The following is a 15,024-nucleotide window of genomic DNA, read 5'->3' as shown; positions in this document are numbered from 1 at the left end:
TTGTTTTTCCCCATATCAATAACTGCAAACTACCCAAACTCCTGCTTCTACCTCATCCCTTTGGAGATCATGCCTCGTTTAGAATTCTTTCCAACAGAACTTTTGTTGCTCACCTAATGAGCATATAACTGTTCAGTCTGGATAACAGCAGGTATGTTTTCAAAATGCATTTTCTTCATAAAGAAACTGGGCACTTGTATAAGAAAGGAAAAAGGGGTAAATAAATTACTCTGAAGTTGAATTCACTCAACAGAATTGCAATTTCCAAGTACATTACTCCTTACAACTAGAATCAACATTTCCTGTATTACGAGAATTTAATCCCATTCATTATATTAGCTCAGAAACATAATTGTAGCCAACATCCTGACAAGAACACCAACAATTCCCAGAAACCAATGCATGTTATTAGCTATTAAGTAGTCAGAATTTTGTATTGATTGAAAACACCAAATGCTTACCACTGAGGTGACACCTTATTTCTGAAATAAGCATCCCATGTCAGTTGTTGATTAACTCATCTAAATACAGGAAATTGTGTACTCTTTTTGTCAACAACCCTGGCTTTTCTGAAAGACAATATTTTCTCCATTTTTTTAAAAAAATATTGTTGAGTGGCCAACATCAATGGAAAAGGTGGGGGAATGGACAGAATCCTTTCTTGGTATGCCATAACTGCCCAAAACAATCTTTCAGAACTCATTCAGAAGTAAATTTGTGCAGACAATATTTTGTAGCATTATTTGAGAAAGGAGACAGAACTTCAAATCATTTAATCTTATTACTGGTTTATCATAGGGGCAGGAAAGGGTATACAACGTTAAAAAAAACAAAAGGTATATTCTATCCTAAAATATATAGTTTGCCTTCCTTCCTATACAGGACTTCTACCCATGCCCCTATTTAAAGACCTAAAGGGGGAAACTTTCCCATCTCACCAACACAATGATGTGTGTGCTTTTTGAACCTCCTTTTCTATGGAGGAAAAAATGAGGACACCCTGAGTATGATAAAGTCACACTACCACAATACCGAACCTATTTACCATCACCGACCCATTTAAACTTCAGTCCTTCTCTCCTCCCCACCCCCCCTCCATCTACTCTGCCTGCAGACGCAGGTGAAGCTTGCTTGCAAGAGAGTTAGGAGACTATGCTTCTATCCTTTCTACCCTCTCTCTTTTGAGCCTCTTCTTCCAAATCCATGCCTGCGCCTGGATACATTACAAAGCCGGCCTCTTCCAGGAGCTTCCGATGGCCGCCTTGATGACGCCCCTCTTTAAGAAGGGAAACTCGGGCTGAGACTCCGGGCAGGAGGAGGAAGAGGAAAAGGCAGAGGAGAAAGAGGAGGGGGTGGAGAAGGAGAGGAGGAGGAGGAGGGAAAAGGAGGGGAGGAGGAGAGGGAAGGGAGAGGAGGAAGAGGAGGGAGGAGGAAAGAGGAAAAAGGAGGGGGAGAGGAGGAGGAGGAGGAGGAGGAGGGGAGAGGAGGAGAAGAGGGAGAGAGGGAGAGAGGGAGGAGAGGGAGGGAGGAAGATGAAGGAGGAGGAAAAGGAGAAAGAAGAGGGAGAGGAGGAGGAGAAGGGAGGAGGAAGAGGGAGAGGAGGATGAAGAGAAGGAAAAAGAAGAGGGGAGAGGAGGAGGAAGTGAGAGAAAGGGAGAGGAGGAGGAAGATGAAGGAGGAGGAAAAGGAGAAAGAAGAGGGAGAGGAGGAGGAGAGAAGGGAGGAGGAGGAGGAGGGAGAGGAGGAGGATGAAGAGAAGGAGGAGGGGAGAAGGGAGAGGAGGAAGATGAAGGAGGAGGAGAGAGGAAGGAGAAAGAAGAGGAGAGAGGAGGAGAAGGGAGGAGAAAGAGGGAGAGGAGGAGGAGAAAGGAGAGGAAGGAGACTTTCCAGACCAGCTCCCGGGAAGCCCAAATTGCTGCTGCTCCTCTTCTTCTTCCTCCTCCTCCTCCTCCTCCTCTCTGCTCGCGAGGAAAACCTGCCTCGGGAGGGAAGCGGAGCCCCTCGACCGGCGGCCGGCCAAGATGCTGCTGCGGTTGCTCGCTGCTGCTGCTGGTTCCCCCGCCGGCCCTGCAGAATCCCCGCCTCAGCCCGGGAGGCTGTTGCAGCAACCCCGCAGTGGCGGCGAAGGGGCTGCAGCGTGCGCCGCGCGAGGGAGGCAGGCGATCCTGCCCGGGAGCGAGCTTGACGCCCGAGAAGGAGCGAGGCTCCCGGAATATGGGGGTGGGGTGGGGGTTCGGGGAGGCCGAGCATCCGCGGCCGGCCCATCCCACTGCCTGAGGCGGACTCGCACCGGGGGAGGGGGGGCAAAGGGGGCGCCGGGAGGCGGGGTCGTTTTTCTTTCTCCCTTCCCCCCGTTTTCTTCGCCGCCCCTCCCCAGCCAGGGAAGGCCTGCCCCTCCCCACCACAACAAAGCGAGGGCGCCACCCCCACGCGCAGCCCAGGCTTTGGGGCCTATGCCGCCCCCGGTCGCTCCCTCCCTCCCTCTCCCTCCGCCGCCTCTCGTCCCCGCCGCTCCCGCTCGGCCACCCGTGCCCGGCGGCCACCCCTGAGACCAACCTCCGCGCCCCCCGAGCTGCGCCTCTGCCGCCCTCGTTCTTTCTCGCTGGCTGCACCTCACCGCTCCGCACCCGCCATTGGCTGGCCGGGCCCGGACCCGCCCGCCCCTCTCTTCGCCCCGCCCGCCGCGCGCGACGCCGTTGGCTGGCGCGGCCGTCCATCCAAAGGAGCGTCGGCGCGGAATGGAGAAAGCGGGGAAAAGAAGGAGGGGGCTTAGTCGCCGAACGCCTCTTTTTTTTTTTTACCCTCCTCCTCTCCCCCCGCCTTCGGGCCTGGCTTTAGCCCCGCCTTTCGCTCGCAGCCTCAGCAAACGGCGATTGGTGTCGGGAGAGGCGACTCATCGCTCTGACGCGAGGCGCGCTCACTCCGCTGGGGGAGGGAGGCGGCTGAGGAGGACAGAAGGAACCTCCGGATTGGCTGCGGCGCGCATCAAATCAAACCCACCCACCCACCCCCGGCTCTGGGTCCCGCCTCTTTCCCCGTCGCGTTTTTTCGCGACCGGAGTCCGGAGAGGGCTTCGCAAAAAAAAAAAAAAAAAAATTGGGTTGAGCCACATGTAGGGGATTAGTGGATTCCTCCGCGTTAGTCCCGATAACCTTCCGCGCAGGAGGAAGAGAAGAAATAGTCCCCGCCACGTCCCAAAATCCAAATTATTCCGAAAAACAATAAAAGCTATTTCTCTTTTTCCCACCCCGAAAGCCACAGGCAACCTCTTCCGTCCCAGAACTAATTTTGGTTTCTCTCAGAAACATTGCTTTCTCACCTCAGCACCACGCCCAGGTGTGAAGGGGAAAAGGCTTAGGCAGTTCATACTTTCTCCCGGGAGAAAATTGAATGGGGAAACTCTTCAACTGAACATTTTTGTTATTGCAATAAAATATTCTGGATGCACGAAAGGAGCCATGCTCAAAAGTTGTGCGCTGTGTGTTTTGCACGTCCTGCATGCGTGCAACTGACAATATGTTGGTGTATGTGTGTATTATGCAACCTCGGCACCAGAGATTTCCAAATGGTGGAGTGTATATTAATTGGCCCAGCTGTCTTTCTCTTTTTTTTCCCCCCTCTGCAGTGGAAAAGTAAGCATTTAAAGGGCTAACAAAGCCAAATTCATAGAGCTTTTTTTTTTTTTTTTGTCTTTGCACAACATTTTAACCAAGTTTTGCTGATCTATGTTCACCCATAATGGTGAATTGGATTAGGAATTCATTTGGGATTGTGGGGGTTTTTTGTGTGGGGAAGTGTGTTATGCAAACCTTTATTTGTTATGGCTCGATGTTTTGGGTGAACCCAGAAAGTGACTTGATCCAGCATCCAGGTTCAGCATGTATGAATGCACGCAACATGGCATGAAGCTGCTTTTGACAGGGATGCAACCCAAAAATAAGATTGTTGCAAAAGTCACAGGGAGCCCCCCCCCCCCCATCAAATTTTAAAAGAGTCAATAATTATTTAAATGTTTAGTCAATTGGAAAACCTGAAGGATCAGGTTAAGGATAGATTGTTATGGAGAAAATCGTATCTATCTGGTCATTAGGGGTCAAAAACGACTTAATGGCCCAGAATCAACAACTGATCATAGTATTCATAGGTCAACACAAAGGGGGGGCGGGCAGAATTGTAATCCACATTTTAATGTATTTTAATGATTGATGTGGCCACCCCATTCACACTAGTGACTTCAGTGGTGTACAAAAACCATCAGTTGTTAACAGTCTCAAGAAGAAACCACAAATTCCAACTTACAATAAAAACATCACCCAGAAGACTTTATTTATATCCCCATTTCTTTTTTTTTCTTTTGCCTCCCATTATTTCTTTGGGAGGAGGAGAAAATTATTACAGGTAGTCCTCATCTTACAACAGTTCTTTTAGTGACGATTCAAAATTACAAAGACATTGAAGAACGTGACTTATGACCAGTTACAACCTTTGCAGCATCTCCATGGTCAAAATTCAGGTGCTTGGCAACAGATTTATGTATTATGATTGTTGCTATGTCCCAAGGTCATATGATCCCCTTTTATGACTTTCTGACAAGTACAGTCATTATGGAAGCCAGATTCACTTAACAACTGTGGCAAGAAAAAATGTAAAATGAGGCAAAACTCACTTAACAATGCCTCACTTAACAAAAACTTTGGGCTCAATTGTAGTTATAAGTCGAGGTCTACCTGTACGATATACAGAGAATGACCAGAGGAACATAAAAACCCATCTCCTTTTCCTTCCCTTTCTTTGTTACCACCTCATTTTGATGCATTATTTATTAACTTATTGGCTGATTTGCAACCATTTGTAAAAATAGCTCCTAACTGCATTGTTCAGATGGGCAGGAGTGGGGAAGAGAAATTCTATGTTTTGGTAAAAGTATGTCAGCAGTTACATCCCCATTTCTTCCTATCAAGTAAAAAAAAAAGACACAAAAAAATAAAAGAAAATCTCTTAACGTCCTCCTTGGCCAATTGTTTGCCCTCATCCTTCGTGTGCAAGTTGCATTAATCTTAGTTTGCAGGGACATTTTTCTCCTCTCAAAATTTCCCACCTCGTTTCACAGCAATGGTGCCTCCCTCCCTTCCTAAAATTATCTTTTCAGAGGGCCTAAGGGAGAGAGAAACACATTTCTTTTGCTGATCTACAAAGTGCCAAGGACATTGAGCTAAGCCATCCTGCAGCTTTGTTTGGTTTAGGGATCAAGTAGGTGAATCCAGACATTGTTCCCAAGGCAAGGTTTAGGGCTTAACTTTTATGTGTGGATTCAGCAAACAGATCATCGGCTGAATGACCTTAAGTCAGGAAGCAGACGATCAAGTCTGACTTACCTTCCCTTGCTAGTGCTAAATACAAATTAATCATCATCATAATAACATCATCATCGGGCCTTGAGCTTCACAAGGTGGTGAGCAGCCAGCACCCTTCCAACAAATAGGCCCCGCTAATTCTTTCTATTAGGAAATAATGTCAAAGTTCATCTACACCTTAAGGATGGTTTTCGGATAGCCTGATTTGCAGCCATTAACAAATGATAAAGACTGCCTCCTGAGCAGCATTTAGACAGCAGAGTTTGCCACCTCCAAGTGATAACCCTTTCTTTTCATGCTGTGAAAATCCTGCATACCAGCCAGTGTTTAAAGGGTGTTACATAATAAGATGTTAATGGCTGTGGCATCTTTCATTGCTGGGCCTTATGATCACTTGAATTACAATTACAATGGTTTCCTTGGGAATTTGCTGCAACCAGACAGCACTTGGACAGCAGTTTCCCTTGGACAGTTAGGCAAGCCTATGACACGTGTGTCAAAGGTGACACACCACAACATTTTGGGTGACACACCAGCGTTCACCAATATCTGACAATAACAATTTAGGAAACACGACTCCAAAAATTAGTTTGTTTTATTTGTATTTCATTGATTATTTGACGTTTCTGTATATAATACATAGCACCAGTGGTGATTGGACTGTATTATTTTAAAAATAAATAACTATGTAAAGAATCATTTATTTTTTGCTGGGGGAGAGGAGGTGTGACACGCCAGCAGAGTCAAGGGAGGCAATATTTTAAAAAAGTTTTAACACATTGAGCCCAAAAGGTTCACCATTACTGGCCAAGGGGAATGACAGCCCCAAGATATCTTTACAGGAATACAGATTTCAAGTGATGGAATTTAACTCATCTTTAAAAAGAATTTCAGCAGAACCCTGCAGTAAATGTGTAAATAAAGGTTTTCTAAGTCAGTTGAGAAAATGAGAACGTAGTTTCACTTGGCATTTGGTATGCAACCGTGTTAGTCTGCAATTTTGCATAACAAGTATTTAAAATACAGAGGAATTGTTCCCCTTTGAAATGATCATGAGGGAAGGGGAAACTGTTTGTGGGATTTATAGACTGCCCATTCTGAAGCCCTGATTGTTAGAAATTTCAATAGAGATGCTAGAATACTCCTCCTTCCTCCTGTTTTCCCCATAACAACAACCCTGTGAGGTGGATCGGGCTAAGAGAGGGTGACCAGCTTTAGCCAGCTTTCGTGCCTAAGGCAGGATTAGAACTCAGAGTCTCCTGGTGATTGGCCCAAAATCACCCAGCCAGTTTTGGTGCCTAAAGTGGGACTAGAACTCATCCTCCCCTGGTTTCTAGCCTGGTCCCTTAACCACTAGACTAAACTTGCAATGTTTTGTGATAGTGTATATATCCAAGCAATGAACTGATAACCTGTGAAAAGTGTTAAACTCATACAGAAAAATTAGATTTTTCCAGAAAATAAAACATTCCATCAACTGTATTTAGCTTTCTTGTTTACAAGCCTCTGAAGTGAATTATATTTTTATATTCTCCTTTAAGTTTGCGAAATTCATTGGGTTTTAATATTTGTGCCAAGTTTCTTTTGTATGTTTGCCAATTTAATTCATGAAAATATATTGAAAAGTATAACTGAACATTGCTTTTGTATACTTGTATATTATAAACATGTTTAACAAATAAACATGGTCTTACGGACCCCTTGAATTCTAGCTAATATGCATTATAAATCAGTAAACCATGCCAGTTTTATAAATTGTACAATGCCTTGGCAGACAATTTGCTTTTTCCTTGCCTATTTAAATTCAAGATTTCTGAAGTGTGATTTCTTCACACATTAAAATTAAATATGATGTTTATGATTAAAAGAAAGTCATACTAATTTAAAACTTCAGCAACAATGCTTTTGTCTGTATGCATTGAAAGAGGAATACAGTTATATTGTCACTCTTTGAACACATGTCTTTTCATTTATGCATTTGATATACAAATTTATGAGTATTAATATTTTTTAAAATATACATTAATATGGTGGACATTCAAATGGCAATAACAGTTGTTCATGATCCAAGCTGTTCTTAAAAATGCAATTTATCCTTCTATCTGCAGAATAGAATTAAGATTAGAATAATATCTTCTAATCTTAATTCTATTCTGCAGATAGAAGAATAAATAAATAAAACTCAGATTAGAAGATACATTGATATGGTTCACACAACATGAGTAATCACATATTAAGTCCTGGGGGGTGTTAAGTTTCACATATTATGGTTTGTAAACTATGATTTTTTTTTAATTTATCAATAGCAGAAGATTGTACTTCATTCCATCTTAGTTAAAACAAGCTATAGCTTAACACAGCCTATGCATATAACCAATATTGCCTCACTTTTAACAATCCATTCTTTGGGAGTTTACCCATTAAAACTAAATTTGGGGATCTTATGGATAAATGCAAGGAAAACTTCCATATACAACACATAATTAAACTGGAATTCACTGCCATCTGATGAGATGATGCCCACTATGTTAGAAGATTTAAAAGAGAATTGAACAAATTCATGGAAAATAACAATGGCTACTAACCTTAACAGATGTTTAGTATCACCGAAATGTCAGCTGCAAGGAACAATATGGAAAAAAATTATTGTTCATATTTGCTAGATCCCCAAATATATCTAAATCACTTATCCATCCCATAACCTAGAATCTTACTCTAGCAGGGCCATTAATCAGATCTGGCAGGATTGTTCTTAAATTCTTATACGTTACATTCTCTTGAACAGCATGATCCTAAAATGTTAAATAAGGTGAGCTTGGAGGAAGCTAAGTCTGACATAATTCATTTATATGTATTTCCTAAGGCTGTTATAATGCTACATTCCCACTGGATATTCCTAGCTTCCAGAATGCCACAACAAAGATTAAAAATTAAGAATAAAAACAAAATCTAACACATAAAGATCCCCACCAAACATGGCAAGAAGTTTACTGGTGTCATTAAACATGTGTTTGTTCAGATGACAATCTGCTTAAGGTTTATCCCAACTTCATATATAATCTTTGCTACATCTAGAAGAAAAATCAGGTGAAAATATATATTAATACAGTTGTGTGTGCACTGCAATTCATGTACTACTTCCCCTACTTAACTGTGAATGCATTTACATCTGTATATGTTCATTACCACTAAAAATATAATATTTTTTTCACTATATATGAGGTAAGGCTAACAATTATTAGGGAAGTAATTCCTTAGATGGTTGCGAATTGTTCAGTTACCCTACAAATATTCCTTCGGTATTAGCGTTTCTCTGGCTTAAAGATAAATTGCTTCTAGTATTTATTCTCAAACAGCATCCTTAAATCTACTTTGAAATGCCACATCATGGTTTGCCCCACATGTGTTTAAGGTAGGTCAAATTTAGGTGCTTGTGTTGAAGTTCACAATAGGACTCACAAACCGACCTATGGATAGCTGTCTGTAAGATAAGGTAGTCCAATAGCTTCTAAAGTGGCAGAAAGAGAAAAAGGAGAAGAATCAAATGCCAAAATAAAGAAGGAGATTAAAAAAATGCAAGACAATAGGACTTACCTCCCAGCAAATGTTCCTTCTGCATGGACAGCCAGCCACCGACTGGTCTGAGGGAGAGACCGGCTACTGGTCCTATTTTAGGGAAGAAGATGTAAACAATTTGCCTTCACTGGCCTTGCATGTTTCTATGGCAGACATTCATATCTTGCGGAGAGGCAGAAACCCAAATATCCTTATTCTCCGGTTGGGTGAAAAAGTTTTGTCTGCTGAAGGCTATCAAGGTCACCCAGAGGAAGGCAAAGGTTTAGATGGTAGCTCACACAATCTCTTACTTTGAGCTATGCTGCGTAGAGGTGATGTGCAACAAAATAAAACCGTTAATTTTTTTTTCCAGGATGATTTCTGCTGATATAGAAAAAAAATCCCCCTGGCATTATATTTTTCTCATAAATCTGTCCCGTCAGCTGACTATTTTTGTGTGTATGTGATTTTTAAAGTGGATTATTAAGTCACACATACTATTCTATAATTTTCTCTGAATGGGTCACAATATAACCACCACCGTGGTTATGTATTTGATTTTGTCATGAAAAGATTAGTAGAATCTTAAAAGTTAGCAGATGCAGAGGTTATGGCCCTAAAACAGTGGTGGGATTCAAAAAGTTTGATCACTGTTTCGGTGGGCGTGGCTTGGTGGGCGGGCTTTGCATGTGTACAGACACTTTGATGCGCACTTTGCACAGGCGCAGAAGTGTTCCAACTCACCTCTTGCAAACTCACCTCTCCCGGTCGCTTCAGCAGCTGCTGCGCAGCACTCTTCCGTGCCACACAAAGCAGCTGTGCTTCAAAAGCAGGGGATAAAGGTGAGTATGGGAGCCCAGGCGGGCAGGTAGGCCCAACAGCAGAGCAGCGGAGAAAAGCGGTTCGGCTTCCGCTGCTCATCGCCGCTACCGGCTCAGTAGAACAGGGCTGAACCGGTAAAATACCACCACTGCCCTAAAAAGGCAATGTTGGTGAGATAAGGAGTTGGGTTTAGCACAAGAAACTTGAGACAGGGTTACCTGAGGAATCACCTTTTTCCAAGAGTCTCTACCTGTCCAACTCAAGGTTGGGCATGCTGAGGATCCTGTCAGTCAAAAAGTATCCGCTGGTGGGAACCTGAAGGTATTTCCACAGTGCTCCTGTTCTATAGAGCAGTGGTCCCCAACCTTTTTTATGCTGCGGCCCGGTACCGGCATCAGCTGGGCGCCGCGGCCCGGTACCGGCATCAGCTGGGCGCCGCCATCTTGTTTTGATGAAAAAGTGCTTCCGGTGAGCTTTCTACCCGGAAAAGCTCACCGGAAGCACTTTTTCATCAAAACAAGATGGCGGCGCCCAGCAAACCAGCGGCCCGGTAGGATTTGTTCCACGGACTGGTACCGGTCCGCGGACCGGTGGTTGGGGACCCCTGCTATAGAGCAACCTCCCTTCAGAAATCAGAATAGTCCCAACCGCCTTAGCCTTTCCTTCTTTAATTTTTTTAATTAAACATAACAATTAAAAAACATTGAACATGGTAGAGTCATTTTGACATAACTTTTGGTCATCATTCTATTGAAATATAATAGAATATAAATCTTATATACATTTGTACACACACACACACATATATATATGGGGGGGGATTCAAATTTTTTAACAACCAGTTCGGTGGGCATGGCTTAGTTGGCGGGCATGGCTTGGTGGTCATGTGACTGGGTGGACATGGCTTAGTGGTCATGTGACTGGATGGGCGTGGCCAACTCAACATCACTCACATCGAGGCACGCATCTCCTCGCCTGGCCTCTCATGACTGTGGAGATGCTGCAACAGTCGTAAGTGTGAAAAAGGGTCACAAGTCACTTTTTTCAGTGCCATTGTAACTTTGAATGGTCACTCCACAAAAGCAAAGTACCAGCAAAGGAGGGGGGAAAATCTCCAGATACATTCCTGAGACAGAAAGTCTAGTCCTACCAAGAATGTAATAAGGGTTAACAGAGAGGCAGTTTCTGTAAGCAACACCAGAATGTTTCCTTCCTGTCTTCCTTACAGGATTAGGCCAGTAATTTCTTCTAACAACCGGTTCTCTGAACTGCTTAGAATGTTAACAACCGGTTCTAGCGAATAGGTGCGAACTGACAGAATCCCACCCCTGCACATATATACATTTATTCATCCTTATTTATATCTTCCAAAACTCTTGGTATTATTTAAGTCTCATGATCACAGATGTCCTCTTAACTTTAGCCTTTCCTAAGGCCCTAGTATTTCGTGTTTTAATTGTAATATATATTTGAATTGCTACCCACCCAGCGTCATTGACCGAGATGTGAGTTTTATCCCATTTTTACAACTTTTGGTGTGACAGTTGTTAAGAGAATCACTATACTTGTTAAGTTAGTAACAAGGTCCTTAAGCGAATCTGGTTTTCCCTTTGATTTTGCTCATCCAAAAGTCACAAAAAGTGATCACATGACCCGGGACATTGCAACTGTCATAAGTACATGCCAGTTGCCAAGCATCCAAGTTTTTTGATCATGGAGATGCTGTCATAAGTATGAAAAATGGTCATCGGTCCCTTTTCTGTAACTTCAAACTGTTCCTAAATGAATAGTTCTAAGTTGAGGACTACCTGTAGTACCTAAAAGTACAATACCATTATAGAGTGGAATTTCTATGTGTCAATAGAATTATAGTTTCCAAGCCAGCTATATTGTACAGTGGTCAACCACAGCTCAACGGGCTCTTGATAAACTGATTGTCGTAATTATTTTTTTTCTTAAGGTCTCTTGGAAGAGGCCCAGGATATTTCTTTCATTTCTTCAGCCTTCTGGAAAAGCTGCCGCCTCTGACAGTTGATTTAATAATAATTGACATTTGTAGCGCCAAAGTATTTTGCCCTTGATCAAGGAACAAGAAAACAAACAAACTCATTCTCCAGCTAGAGAGTCTACAATCATTTCATAAACATAAAGGTAGGACGTCAAAAGCAGAGATCAGATAACTTGTCCATTTTACATTCTGGGGCTAAGTTTACTTAAACTGTGGCTTGCTTTTGAATCAAGGTGTTCCAGATGGGAGAGGGGAATAATTTAAAATATAATGAGCAGATTCCCTCCCCCAAGTTTTTCCCCAATAAAATATTATAGTCGTTGACTTACAACCATTGGTTTAGCAATGGGTTGAAGTTACAAGGGGCTGAAATAAGTGACTTGCAATTGGTCCATGCATTTACAACAGAATACTGCATCCAGTTTTGGCCACCACACTATAAAAAAAGATGTTGAGACTCTAGAAAAAGAGCAGAGAAGAGCAACCAGGATGATGAGGGGCCTGGAGACTTAAACATACGAAGAAGTGTTGCAGGAACTGGGCCTGACTAGTCTAGTGAAGAGAAGGACCAGGGGAGACAGGATAGCAGTGATCCCAATATTTGAGGCGCTGCCACAGAGAGGAAGGGGTCAAGCTAAAGCCCCCGAAGGCCAGACAAGGAATAATGGATGGAAACCGAACAAGGGGAGATTTAACTTGGAAATAAGGAGAAACTTTCTGACAGTGAGAACAATCAACCAATGGAACAGAAGTTGCCCTCGGAAGTTATGGGAGCGTCATCACTTGAGACTTTCAAGAAGTGATTGGATTGCCATTTGTCAGAAATGGTGTAGGGTCTCCCGCTTGGGTGGGGGGGTTGGACTAGATGACCTAGAAGGTTCCTTTCAACCCTGATTATCTGTTAAGTGAATGAGTGTGTGTCCTCCACTTACAACAGTTCATTTAGTGACCGATCAAAGCTGCAACGGCACTGAAAGAGTGACTTATGGCTGTTTTTCAAATTTACAGCCATTGCAGCATCCTCGTGGTCAAGTGATTTACGTTTGGATGCTTGACAACGGATTCACTTTTATGACGGTTGCAGTGTCATGATCCCCTTTTGCGACCTTCTGACAAGCAAAGTCAATGGGGGAAAGCCAGATTCGCTTAACAACCATGTTCCTAATTTAATAAGTGTGACAGTTCACTTCACAACTGCGTCGAGAACAGTTGCAAAATGGGCCCAAACTTAAGAAATTTCTCACTTCGCAACATAAACTTTGGGCTCGATTGTGGTCGTAAGTGGAGGACGACCTGCAGAAATCTCACCATCTTCAAGCTGCGGACTGCTTGTGGTCGTCCACTCTCCCCCCTGGATTTCTATCATTTTGTCTCTTTTAATGTCACCACCATGAAATCTGGCTGGATCGCCTTATATTATTAAAACCTCTGGGCTACAAAAAGCAGGAAAAAAAAAAATCCTCTGGATGTTTTCCGCGTCTCATTCCTGCCATCTGGTGGTTCTTGTGATTTACTTCAGCCCAAATCTGGAAGCCCTTAGCTAGCCTGATAAAGGTAGTCCTCGACTTACGACCGCAATGGAGACCAATGTTTCTGCGGCCTAAAGGAGACATTTGTCAAGTGGGTTTCGCCCCATTTTATGACCCCTCTGGCCACTGTTGTTAAGTGAACCGCTGGAACTGTTAAATTAGCAATGGGGTTCTTTAAGCGAATCTGTCTTCCCCATTGACTTTCTTTCCTTCCTTCCTTCCTTCCTTCCTTCCTTCCTTCCTTCCTTCCTTCCTTCCTTCCTTCCTTCCTTCTTTCCTTCTTTCTTTCTTTCTTTCTTTCTTTCTTTCTTTCTTTCTTTCTTTCTTTCTTTCTTTCTTTCTTGAATTTATATTGCCACCTATTTGCCCATGGTGACTCAAGGCGGCTTACACAATGTAAAATCATATTTAAAACAAAAAATAAAAATAAAAAACTATAAAAACTAACAAAAAGAATCAAATAAATTAGTAAAGTACAATAGAATAAAAAAATTGGGGGAGGGGGACCAACTCCCACCCCCCTCCCCAACGACAGCAGATCACACGAGCCGTTTGATGGACTCCATCCCTCTCTGGGTTCCCCAGGCCTGCTGGCAGAATCAGGTCTTCGGCGCCTTCCGGAAGAGTGCTAGAGTGGGGACCATTCTAATCACTGGGGGGATGATGTTTCAGAGAGAGGGAGCCACCGCAGAGAAGGCCCTTCTTCTGGGTCCCACCAGGTAATTCTCCCTGAGGGTTGGGACCCGCAACATTCTCTGCCTCCTCGCTCTAACGGGTCGGGTGGATGTGATTGACAAGAGATGTTTCCTTAGATAACCGGGACCCAAACCATGAAGGGCTTTAAAGGGGACAACAACACACCTTGAATTGCACCCAGAAGCAAATCGGCAACCAATGCAGCTCCTGCAGGAGAGGTGACACATGTGCACACCAGGGTCTGCACAAAACCATGCAGGCTGCTGCATTTTGCACCAACTGCAGCTTCCGGAGGCTCTTCAAGGGCAGCCCCATGTAGAGCTTGTCAGTAGGTCGCAAAAGGCGATCACGTGACCCCAGCACACACCAACTATCATAAATAGGAACCGGTTGCCAAGCAACTGAATTTTGATCATGTGACCATAGGGATGCTACAACGGTCGTAAGGGTGAAAAATGGTCATCAGTCACTTTTTTCAGTGTCGTTGTAAACTCTGAATGGTCTTTAAACGAACTGTTGTAAGTGGGGGGACTGCCTGGCCCTTAGAACCTTTACTTCTTTCTTATTCCTTTACTACTACATCTTATTAAAGCATAGTCCCGTGATGGCGAACCGATGGCTCGCGTGCCAGAAGTGGCACGCAGAGCCATCTCTCCAGGCATGCCAGCTGTAGCCCGCTGTTCTTCTGGGTTGTGGTGTGTGCATGCACGCCAGTCAGCTGGTCTTCGAGCACGCATGCACGCCAGAAACCGGAAGCTCATCTGAGATAACATCACGTTGCAAAGTTGGCCTTTGTCCACTCCATCCTCTTGTAGCCAATCCCAGAAATGGATTAAGCGAGGGATTCAATTGCACGTCTTGGCCATTTTCTTCTGTCGGCATTTTATGTCAGTCTGTATGAATTGTCTCAGAACCAGTGGTGGTTTGCTAAAAAAAAAACAGCCTCCTGGATCAGCTGAGAGGAGGAAAAAAAAATCTCCAATCAGCTGGGCCAATGATGGCAAACCTTTTATCTTGTGGTGTGCTGAAAGCGTGTGTGTGCCGGCCCCCACGATGCAAT

General features: G+C 43.7%; 1 protein-coding gene across 5 annotated transcripts in view; it reads right to left on the bottom strand.

The window, feature by feature from the left end:
* The window catches only part of SMAD2 (SMAD family member 2), a 52,289-nt gene extending 49,554 nt beyond the window's left edge, over window positions 1-2,735 (bottom strand). Inside the window, exon 1 of one of the 5 annotated variants that reach the window (XM_087958638.1) lies at window positions 2,557-2,735. The gene's annotated coding sequence lies outside the window, so the exon portion shown is untranslated. Of the gene's footprint in view, window positions 1-113; window positions 189-461; window positions 570-2,556 lie in introns of those variants that run through there. The other 4 variants (XM_087958641.1, XM_087958642.1, XM_087958639.1 and 1 more) reach the window with 4 other exon arrangements.
* Window positions 2,736-15,024: the final 12,289 nt, after the last annotated feature.

This window comes from Notechis scutatus, chromosome 2 (genome assembly GCF_049901735.1).
Source record: "Notechis scutatus isolate UNSWTSFEM ecotype Mainland chromosome 2, rNotScu1.2, whole genome shotgun sequence".
NCBI lineage: Eukaryota > Metazoa > Chordata > Lepidosauria > Squamata > Elapidae > Notechis > Notechis scutatus.
This window is presented reverse-complemented; position numbering and strand designations above follow the sequence as displayed.